The sequence below is a fragment of the Neofelis nebulosa genome, chromosome 5 (assembly GCF_028018385.1).
Source record: "Neofelis nebulosa isolate mNeoNeb1 chromosome 5, mNeoNeb1.pri, whole genome shotgun sequence".
NCBI lineage: Eukaryota > Metazoa > Chordata > Mammalia > Carnivora > Felidae > Neofelis > Neofelis nebulosa.
The window spans coordinates 79293750-79305559 of record NC_080786.1 but is presented as its reverse complement, the minus strand read 5'-3'; positions in this window follow the sequence as shown (position 1 = coordinate 79305559).

Below are 11810 nucleotides of genomic sequence, written 5' to 3'. Positions count from 1 at the left end.
TGAGTACCTGCAAAAATTGCTAACCCCACTTTACTGATCCTGTGCAAGGAAAGGAGTCTACTTTCACTCTTCCTTTGTCCTTGGTTCCGCCTTTGACTCCTTTAAAAACTTTTATGGGAGCCTAGCGTCTCTGGGCCCTGCTGTAAGTCCTGCCCTCAGCAGGAATTTGGAGCCTCCTAAGTGACTGGCATTAATGCCCTGCTTCCCCTCTTGCACAACTCCCAGCTTCTCTACTGCCCGGTGATGGAATTATTGATTGGTAAGCATTTCACAACACATTTTCAAAACATGCTGAAGGTCAAAAATTAATGACTCATGGGCAGTCACACTTGTTTCTGCCTCAGCCTCTCTGGATTATATTGGTGAAGTTGGTTAATAGAAGTCACTGGAGAACCCGAGGTCAAAGTTGACTGTCCAACCCTGACCAGCGGGACCATTAAGTGACTTGAAGACATAATTCTTGATCTTTTATTTGGTGATTAATCTGCTGAATCACTTTGGTTTTTCATACCAAAGAATATAAGAGGGGAATGAGAGGATTTCAGTGCTGAATTGGCCACCAACTTGCCCCGGAGTATTAGAGTACTGGAGTACCGGAGAGGTCCTCAGCTGAAGAAGAAGGCTTGGGGCATAGGTAAGGGAGCACTTTGCTCTGATAGCTGGGATCCTACACCAGCCCTTTGGAGAACAAAGCCAAACCCCTGAGCCAGTCTTGGAGATACTTACTCACATCGGTGCTCGAAGGCAGAAAGAGCTCCGTGTGAGACTGTATGGAAGAATGCCTTAGGACACAGTAGCAGAGAGAAATCCAGATCAGGAGGCAAGGGATCTGGGTTAACTCTCAACTCTGCCACCTGGGATTTGAATACACCGACCAATTGCTAGACCTGTGTCAGGACCTCGGTTTCCTCACGTGTAACACGGAGACGGTGACAAACGCTTTCTTTCAGAGGGCTGCCTCAAATGTCAAGTCCCTGACGCACGTGAACTTTTCCTGGTACAAACCGAAATGCGTGGGGCAGCTACGGCATGGTTCTACATGGGCTAGTTGAACGTTTTGAGGGAATGAATATCAAGGGGACGTTTGTTTTCTTCTTTTTTTTTTTTTTTTAAACGTTTTTTATTTATTTTTTGGGGACAGAGAGAGACAGAGCATGAACGGGGGAGGCGCAGAGAGAGAGGGAGACACAGAATCGGAAACAGGCTCCAGGCTCCGAGCCATCAGCCCAGAGCCTGACGCGGGGCTCGAACTCACGGACCGCGAGATCGTGACCTGGCTGAAGTCGGACGCTTAACCGACTGCGCCACCCAGGCGCCCCTTGTTTTCTTCTTGATATGAAAATTTGTTCTCACCTTTTTTTTTTTTTTTTCCTGTTTTTCCCCAGAGAGTAATCTAACTTGCAGAATTCGTTTCCGAATGCCTTTTCGGGGGCAACCGTGGGACTGGAAATTTCTTTTGTACTAGTTCTATAGGTTGTTATACTTTAAAGTACCTGAAGGTCCTGTAATTCTAATATAATGTAATGCCAGAACTAAGAGGTGTGATGTCGTGGAAGTATCCGTGACGTCTGTGCCTCCTGGACTCTGCAGCATAGCCCTTCTCCACATGCATTCCCGCACATTCTCCCTCTCCCAGCTGTGTGGGCAGCGTTGCTCCCCTGCTGCTGACTGGAGAATGCGCCAGTAAAAAAAGGAAGCAGGGGCACCTGGCTGGCTGAGTCGGGAGAGCGTGCCCCTCTTGATCACGGAGTTGAGAGTTCGAGCCCTGCGTTGGATGTAGAGATCGCTTAAACAAAAAAAATAATAAAATCTTAAAATGTAGGGGCGCCTGGGTGGCGCAGTCGGTTAAGCGGCCGACTTCAGCCAGGTCACGATCTCGCGTCTGTGAGTTCGAGCCCCGCGTCGGGCTCTGTGCTGACAGCTCGGAGCCTGGAGCCTGTTTCCAATTCTGTGTCTCCCTCTCTCTCTGCCCCTCCCCCGTTCATGCTCTGTGTCTCTCTGTCCCAAAAATAAATAAAAAACATTGAAAAAAAAAAATTTAAAAAAAAAAATCTTAAAATGTAAATAAATAAAAAGGAAACAAATTCAGTTACGTAAAACGCAGCCTGGGTGAGGAAAGGCAAGTATGTGTTTCAACTTGATTGAAATCGCTTTTTTCCCCACCAGTTTGTCCTCTTGTCAGGACATGTCAGAACTTACCGAGCCCTTGGCAGTCCCTGTTCTCACCTCTTCGTTGTACTTAAGAGCAACCTAAGGCTTAGAGCCTAGAGGTGACTTCATCAGGGTCACAAAGCCAGCTTTTGGGGCAGAATCAGGATTCAAGCACCCATCTCCTGACTTCTCCTGTCTCCTATCTCCAGTACCCCACATGTAAGTGGTGACTCTAAAAGAAAAGAGAAAAAAAAAATAGACCTTCACTGGAGTATCTTGAATTACTAGTTTTCAAGGATAGTTTTATAACCGGCAGTGACAATGCCTCAAAAGCTGGTAGCCAGCTTCGACGAACTTACGTAATGCACACTTATCATAGAACACGTATCATCAAACACCTGCTAGATCTGAGCGTTGGTGCCTAAGTTGCTTTTATTGTCAAAGAGAAGAAGGGGACAAGGAGCTCGGCTAAACAAAGCTGGAAGACTTTTTATGAGAAAATTTGGAGGCAATTTCTGGAGGCACAGGAACACATTTCCAAAGGCTTCTAAAATGTACATCAATGGGATTGGGTGAATTTAGTAGTTAAAGAAGTGAAGGGCACTGAGGATCGTTTGGTGCCTAACGCCTCTTTCAGACAGGTCTCTTCTGTTTGCCTTGGTCACAAAGCTCTAGGAGCCTCAAGGTGGGCAGGCCCAGAGGTTTCCCAGAGCAATGTCTGAGGTTGCTGGTTTCCATTCAGGCTTCCAGGCAAACACACACCAAAACATTCGTGGTTCTCACTGGGATCTCTTCTCATTAGTGGAACATGACCAAAGTCGAAGAGACATGGACCATTTGTCTCTCCACCTGAGTCCATCCATACAAAGTGGACTTTGGCCTATTTTGGAGGTCAGCCTACATCAACAGGATGGAACATTTGCCAAATACACGGTCACTTGCCTTTGGTTCCCCACAAATTTTTGAACGGCAAGAGCTGTTCATTTATTTACTCGCCTAATAGTTATTATTAAGGGCGCACTGAACTAGAAAACCTGTGCAGGTATAATGGGCTCTCTGCATCTTAGTTTTCTCCCCCGAACGAGACTATTCATTACCTGCCTTGCGTATCGCACCTTGTTGCTGGGAACATCCCATGAATGACGTGTGGAACTGTTGTTTCGACTCTAAAGCCCGCCACGTAGGTGAAAGGTTGTTGCTATCACTCTGTGGCCAACAGCGTGCTGGGCACCAGGTAGGTTACAGAAGACATGTAAGAGATGGTCCCTACCCTCCAGGAACTTACAACCCCGCGTTGGGAAACTGAGGCATACCCAAACAAAACAGAGATGGAAGGCTGTATTTGCTATTCCAGCAGTAGCTCTGGGATCTATCCGAGGGCAGAGAAGGAGGAGCTTATTAACAGGCTGCAGATGTTGGGACAGCCTCTTGGAGGACATGAGGCTTGAGTTGGGTGACAAAGTAGACAGAGAAGATGGAGAAGGTCTTTGTGGGTGTGGCATCACCGAGTCAGCGAGTGGAGGCTTTTCTTGGTAAATCAATCTACTTGGAGTCAGAACTCCCAACCAAGCTGGAGTTATGGATTTAAAATTTGAGGGGAGCTATAGGAAAGGGAAAGTCAGAGACGTTTTTAGACCAACGATGGGCTATAACGCGATGGTGACTGGGGAGGCGTCACGTGTGACAGATGGGTTTGTGAGGAGACAGAGTAGGAAAGGGGGCTACAGCAGGGGGATGGTATGCTTCTGGTCCAGACTGATGAAAATGGTAAGAGAAAAACAATGCAGGTCAGTGAGAGAATTCTGTTTGTAGGTGGAGGACAAGTCAAGCTATTCACCCTGGCTCCTCTCCTGGTGTCTAAATGCTGGGATTTGAGTTAAAGTGGGCAAGGAGGGGCAAAAATGGGAGTGTCTTTATATGTACACTTGGAAGAGTTTTGAAAACACAAGCTGGTCTCACAGTATCTATTTGTCTACCCATGAAAAAGGATTTGAAGTTGCTGGCTAATCCATAGGATGACAGCTCTTCAGAGTTAGGCAGGACCTTGCAGATTACCTGGTCACATGGTGGCCAATGTCAGAATTTCTGTTCCAGTATCCCAGCAAATGCTCATCGCTCTTCTCAAACCTCTTTAATCAAGGCAGTTCACTACTACTTGAAGAAGACCTTCCCAGGACCGGATGTGTCTAAAGCTTCGCAATACTTTTATTTTGAATTCTAATGAATTTTCCTAACTGGTTCTCCTATTGCCCCCCCTCCCAGGGTCACACAGAACACTTTCACATCTTCTGGATTCAGCCATTTAATTGAAGATGCAGGCCTTGTCTTCCTGGATGCTCCCCATCAACCTCATCGATATAAAAATGACCTTTTCTATTGGATAAGTAACGTGCAGTAAAATCTCATCATTTCTATTTTTTAAATTTATTTTATGTTTATGTATTTTTGAGAGAGAGGGACAGTGAGTGGGGAAGGGGCAGAGAGAGAGGGAGAGAGACCCAGAATTAGAAGCAGGCTCCAGGCTCTGAGCTGTTAGCACAGAGCCTGATGCAGGGCTCGAGCTCAGGAGCTGTGAGATCATGACCTGAGCCGAAGTCCAACCCTTAACTGACTGAGCCACCTGGGCACCCCTCTTTTCTATTTTTATTTATCACTTTAACCAAAGACAACAGAGCTGGATTCTGAATCTTACAGGAAAAAAAAAATTAATTGAAAGGAAGAAAGAAAGAAAGAAAGAAAAAGAAGGAAAGAAAAACTCAGTTATGGGAACCTTCATATCCTTCTTTCTTTACTTTAAGAGCGTAAATGGGGGCTTTTGTTGTTGCTGTTTTTGGCTTTGCACAAAAGTCACGTCCTGTGATCTCATGAAATAGGTGCCTTCATCTCTTTCTTTTTTGAACTGATCAGCTGGATATCTTCCAGGGATTTGGTGTCCGAAATCAAGTCTGGTGAGTGAGAAGTTTGACCAGATTCGGAACAGCCTTGCCAAATTGCAAACAGAGGGTGTGGAGTCAGGTCAGTTACAGAGGGTCACAAAAATGAAACTCACAATGGACAGGGTGTATATTTGAGGCACATAAGGGTCTCAGTCAGTAGTAGTTGATATTAATAAAATACAAAAACAAAAACAAAATAATAGTAGTGATAAACAGCCAGGCCAACACTGAAACTTTTGAACTGATATGGAGGGAAGGAGATCTGTAATATACACACTGTTGCCTGAGGACAGTCTTTCTCGTTGCCTTAGCAAGTTATATTGCCATGCTCTGTTTCAGACCATGCTCCGGCAAAACCTTAGCACTCATATTAAAAGTTTAGAGTAGGGGGCTCCGGTCATGATCTCACAGTTGGTGAGATCAAGCCCTGTGTCGAGCTCTGCCCTGACAGCGAGGAGACTGCGTGGGATTCTCTGTCTCCCTCTCTCTCTGCCCCTGCCCTGCTCATTCTCTCTCTCTCTCTCTCTCTCTCTCTCTCTCTCTCTCTTTCTCTGTCTCAAAATAAATACATAAACTTAAAAAAAAAAGTTTAGAGTAGAAAAGATAATCTTTACCAGAACATAGAAAATCGTATCAAAACACACAAGCAAACAAACATGAAGCAGGTCAGTTTTCTCTTTTTGGCATTGAGCAAGACCATATGCTTCCAGAGATGAGGATTTAAAAATAGCCTGTCCCACAGCTCACACTGTAGCCCTGGGACATGCTGGGGGTGGGAAGGATTGCCTCACACTTAATAATAGTGACACTTCACATTTACACGAACCTCTTCTCAAAGTAACCGAGAGTACTTTCCAGTTATTTGTTTGCTGTGTTTTAAAAAAATCTAATATTCCTATGTCCCTGTGAGCAGAGAAGGGAGTGGTACTAATATTCCCACTTTACCCGGATGACCGAGTTATCGAAGGGTAAAGTCACTAAGTTGGGATCACAGACTGACTCAGGAATTAATCTGGTGCAGTTCCAGACACACGGGGCTGCGGGCTGCAGCAACATCCTGAGCCGTGAGAGACACGAGTTCAAAGGATGTTGCACAAAAAAGAAAGAGAGTTGCTTCCCATTGCTTCTGTTTTGAAATGCACTTGCCTTTCCTTGTAAGCATTTCATCAGTTTCCCATTCTAAGGCAAATTGCTTACAAGCCTTGGTGACCTATATTTGCAGACCAATTTACAGAGTCTTGGTAACAACGTGATATTTCACGTCTCCAGAATCCCTTACCCTGGAGAGGGTCTCACACTCTCCATCTCATCCGATCTCTGTAACAGGCTGTAATTCAGGCAGGGCCAGAGTTTTGATGAGAGAGATCAGAGGCTCAGGATGTGGGGGAAACTTTTCACCTGGTAAGGGCAACAGACACTGACCAACATGCAGATCTTCACTCTGGAGGTCCGGGCTGTTTTCCCGCGGGCCACACTGTCCCCTAGGTCTAAGCAACGTGGTGAAACTTGCACAGCGTATGTTCCCAGGGAAGATGTCTTCCTCTGTGCTCAGGACTGACTCTGCCATCCAATGTGGCGCCCAACACTTGGTTTCTAATTGGTCGCATAACACGGATGGGGGGATACATGGCAAACACAAGTCACTGACAAGCTCCCTTTAAGGAAGAAGGGAAACTCGTCATCCAGATTGTCGGCAGATGGTTTGGAGATACCTGGAGTCCAGTGAGGTTGTGTGACCCACCAGCCTTAGCCCCTATTCCGACCCTACCTCCCTCAGCTCTACTATAATTATTCTCTTGCCAACACACTAAATTCCCTTGTTGCTTTCCCCTTCATTGGGCAAAACCCCAGTCCTGGGGAAACGTAACCGTCCTCACCTCCTTTGCTTGTCCCTAAGCAGCAAAATGCTGTTAAGAACATCGCACACCATGCTAGAAGCAGCTCACTTTAAATTTATGATGGCCAAGGGGCCCTATAACACTTCTGGCAAATTTGCCCTTTCAGTCCCTGGATCAACTCTTTCACACCTTCACCTTCCTCCCTAAATCTCCACCATGCGTTATTCTTTCCATCTTCCAGGATGATGACCTTCCTTATTATTCAAGGAGAGTTATTCCATCTTTCCACCACCAGCTTCTTTACTCACCCACATCTGCACCTGCAAACACTACCTCCCACAGGCAGTGTTGCTGTTTCTAAAGGTCACCCCTCTGTTTGTCTCCTGGATTCTACCTCCTTTTAATTATTTCTCTCTGGCAATATCATTTTCTCCCGTTCCGTTACATCAATCTTATCAACATACAAAGACGCCTGCATGATAACCATTAAACAACAACTCTCCCTTGATCGTGCTCGTCTCCCTTGACCCTCCTGTGTCCACCCCTTTCTTTGATGCCTTCCCCAAAATCTTCAAAAATAAGATCTGCTTTTCTGGTCTCCTCTTCTTCAGCTCCTCAACTCTGTTCCCATTTCTTTGGGATCCTGTCAGTCCACCTAAGCAGCCCTTTTCAAGGTCGCTAATGATCTACGTATTTCCAAAGCCCACACGGACTCAACTTTCTGGACTCTTCAGTAGAATTCGACACGGTCGAACACTCATACTTTTTTGAACATTCCCCTCCCCGCACTTCTGTGATGCCACTCTCACCTGGTTTGCCGTTACCTTCCTGTCTCCTTGTCTGGCTCTTCCTCCTCCACATCAAATTTTGGAGAGCTCTGAGGCTCTTGTCTCTGTTCTGTAGACACTCTTCCCGGATGATCTTATTGGGTCTCATGGCTTTAATACACCATCTATATGCAGATAACTCCAAATCTTTATCTCCACCTGACTTCTCCCTTGAGCTCCAGACTTGATAACTATAATTGTACACCTAATAGGCATTTCACACAAACCACCACCCAAGCCAAACTATTGACTTACCTCTCCCCACATCCAAGTCCTCCACTCCAAGTCTTCCCTTGTCAGAGTAAGTTGTCCTGAGCCACCAAGATATTTGTTCAGAGAATATACATGAGCCTTTCTGATTGTGTTTTATTTCCCTTAATCCCCATGGCTAACCAATCAGCAAGCCCTATTGACCTTATACCTAAAATATATGTCAATTTAGGATATTTTTCATCACCTCTGCTACTAGCCACCTTACTCCAAGCTGTCATCACATTGTTCACGTCCAAATTTTTGGTCCTTATACTCACCTTTCACACAGTAGCCAAAACAATGTTTCCAAGACCCGAAGTTATAAAGTCACCTCTCGGCTAAACTCTCTTACCATGAGTATAAAACTCTACAGAGTCTGGTCCCTGGCTACTTGTCCAGCATCATCTCCCTTTCTCAGCCTCATCTGCAATGTTCACTGTTTTTTTTCTTCCTCCCTCAAACCTGCCAATACTTTCCAATCTGAGAACTTTTCACTTGCTTTTCCTTTTATTTGGATGTCCTTCTTCCAGACCTCCAGTGGCTGCTTCGTTTTGTCATTCTGGTCTCGGAACAAATGTCATTCCCTTAGACAGATTCACCTGACCAACGTCACTAAAGTATTCTCCCCTAGAACCAAAAGTAAGTATTCCACCGTTGTCCCTGCCCCCCTGCGAGGAGGAGTGTTCTCCTTTAGTGAAATTCTAGTGAATTATACCCTCAACTTTAGTGGTGAGTCTGTATAAAACCTGACATTGAAATTTGTGACTACATTGTCCCTGGGGGTTTCTGAAGACATTATTTGCTCTGTCACTCAGTAATCTTTTCTATAAAATACTGTATGAGGAATTCTTTTAGGACTAAGAGCTAGAAAAGCTTTGTTTCCCTTGAGAAACTGATAATGACACAACTGACTTCACATTGGTTTTTCTCTCTTTCCTCTCTCTGTTTTGTTTTGTTTTGCCTTAATAACACAAAATTTTAGCTTAATTATTGCAGATAATTTAGCTTAATTATTTAGCCAAAATTTTAGCTTAATTATTGCAGATATGTAGAACTATAGGACCTGGTTACTTGTCTAGACAGTTTTGTCCAGTAGAACTTTCTACAATCATGGAAATATTCTGGATCTGCAATGTCCAATAAGTAGCTGCTAACCACGTGTGGCTACCAAGCATTTGACATGTGGCCAGTGAAACTGAGGAACTAAATTTTTATTGTATTTAACTTTTATTGATTTAAATTTAAATAGTCACACGGGCCTGGTGGCTACATTGGACATCACAGGTCCGGATACCCTGGTCTAAGATACTAGAGTGTGTTTTTATGCACGCTTCATTATTCATGATTGTATTTCCAATAAGTTGCCTCAGTCCTTTGTGGCTGGTAGGAAAAAAAGAAAGGGAGAAAACACATTGAAATGAGTAAGTGACTCTGTAGGAGGAGTTAGCATGTTTATAGGCTTGGGTGACATGATAGGGTATGCAGACAAAGAGTCTTAAATCCTATTTCCCCATGAGAGCTCTGTGGAAAAAGCACCTGCAGCAAGTCTGAGATCCAAGTTCTGGTCTTGGTTTTGCTGTTGGACATGACGTGTGGCTCTGAGTGAACCAAGGTTCAATATATTCACGAGTAAAACAGGGGCTGTTGGATTGATGACTGGGTGTCTTTGGCATCTGGAGACCAGATGTGTAGCTCCTCCCACTGCCATTCCTTCTGAAGTCCAGGAAGCTGGCCCTTGGCTACCGACGTGCACTATGGGGCAAACCTTGAGAAGGTCATCTTATTCATGCTCACCCCTAGGACAGGGTCATTGGTAAATGAATTTAAAACAAATACAAACAGTCCAATCTTCAAAGTGTCATCAGGGAGGGAGAATGTGCCGTAAATACTTAGGGATTTGGATATTTTTGATACCGAGGGATGTATCATTCCCTTTATTGCATAAAAGCACAGGACTGACATCAGAAGACTTGGGACTCTAGTCTCAGCTCAGCTACTAACAAGCTGCATGATTTTTGTCAGGTCAAAGTTTCCTCCTCTCTCAAATGAGAGGATTGGACCAGCTGACCTTTAATTTCCTGTCTTGTGCTAGCCGTAATAATTATAGCTAACATTTATCGAATCTTCAGAATGTGCTGAGGTACGTTGCCTTATTTAGTCCTATAGAGGTGGGGAATATTATTATTTCCATTTCCAAGGCAGAAAGACTGAGCTTTAGCATTTCGCAAGGGAACAAAGTTAGCAAATGTTGGATTCTCTACCGGAATCCCACAGTCTGGTTTCAGAACTCATCTTCCTTACCTGTTCTGCCTTCTCTATAATTTTGTGTTTTTCTTCTATCGGCCAGAGCACCATTGTTTTCCTGGTTAAACAAACAGTTGTCTTAATGCTTTCAATGAAAACTTCCAAAATCTGGACCCAAATATGGTTTCCCCAGACTTCAGAAGGCCAGGAAAGGCCCAGTACAGCCAGGATTCATGGGTTGGTTGCCACCTGGCAAAAACAGCCTTATTCATTTGGCTAGTGTGCTGTGAAAATAATACCATTTTTCTAAGTATGCTGTGATATGACAAATTCTGGGAAGCATGTGGGCTTAGGCATATGTAATGACTCACCGGCAGGGTTAACTTGGGCTTCTCACAAGTCATATCACACGCATTTCACAAGATCCTATCATGAGGGGATGCTCTATCCTACAAATGTCAATCATCACTCCCTGAGAGTGGGACATGTCAGTAATCCCCATATGTCCAACAGGTCCATCTTGGACCTGGCCCTCAGCTGATCTTCAGTTAAGAACGCATTTTGTTAGCTGATAAAGCAGGGTCCTTATGTTGGTTAGAATCCTATGAAGTTAGAGCCAGAAGGAGCTTTAGAAATGTTAACCTGAAGAAGGCAGAGGATTTTCTCAAGGTCTGTTCAAAGTTGGAATGAAAACTCTGCTCTCCCTCACGCCCCGTCCAGGCCCCCTCCTTATCAGACTGGTAGTCAGAACCACATCCTTTGGAAATGAGGCAGGGCAAACATAACTGAAATTTCATCCTGCCTCTACAGATGTCAGGAGCAAGGGAGTACCTGTAGTAGGAGAACCTACCTCCCCTGGCTCCATCAAAGGCCACAGACCCATGAGAACCATCCAGCTTAGCCTGAGCCACACGCCCGGAGGTCACAGCAGTACACAGGAACGTGAGAGGAAGTGGAAACGTGCGAGTGGAGGGCTCAAAGCAACAGGCTCACCACCGGAAAAAAAAAATAAAAATAAACACGCTCAGAAATAGTGTAACTGATATGCAAAGAAGATCAAAACAAGGGTTTTAAAATATCTTGGCTGCTTTAGAGGAGGTGGGGGTGGTAAATGAAGCGAGGTTGCAAATGGGTGTTGGGGTTGGGGGGTAGGTTATATGGATGGTTCACTGCAGCCTACCAGGCCATGGAAGCCTGAAGCCCAAGGGTATTCAGATTAAAATGTGGGAGGTATAGATTCTCATGGGTAACTCAGAGGTAGGCAGGGACTCAGGAGCAAGAACCCTGGAGACCTTCAACCCCAAACTCCTCCCTCCCTAACCTCATTGCTGTTCCCTGAGAATCTGCACCATTTGGAGTCATGGACATTTGTCCCAAGGCAGTGCATTGAGGCTCAGACAAGCCAGCAGTGAAGGCACCCAGGATTCCACCCAACTTGGCTGAACTTCTGAACTTCAAAGCTCAAGTAGCAGTTTGGAACAAATGTTGCAGGGTTAAGGATCGAGGCTGAGCAAACTCAGGGAAGATAAATCCCCTAATCTTGAGAAGTCCAATTCCCTTTC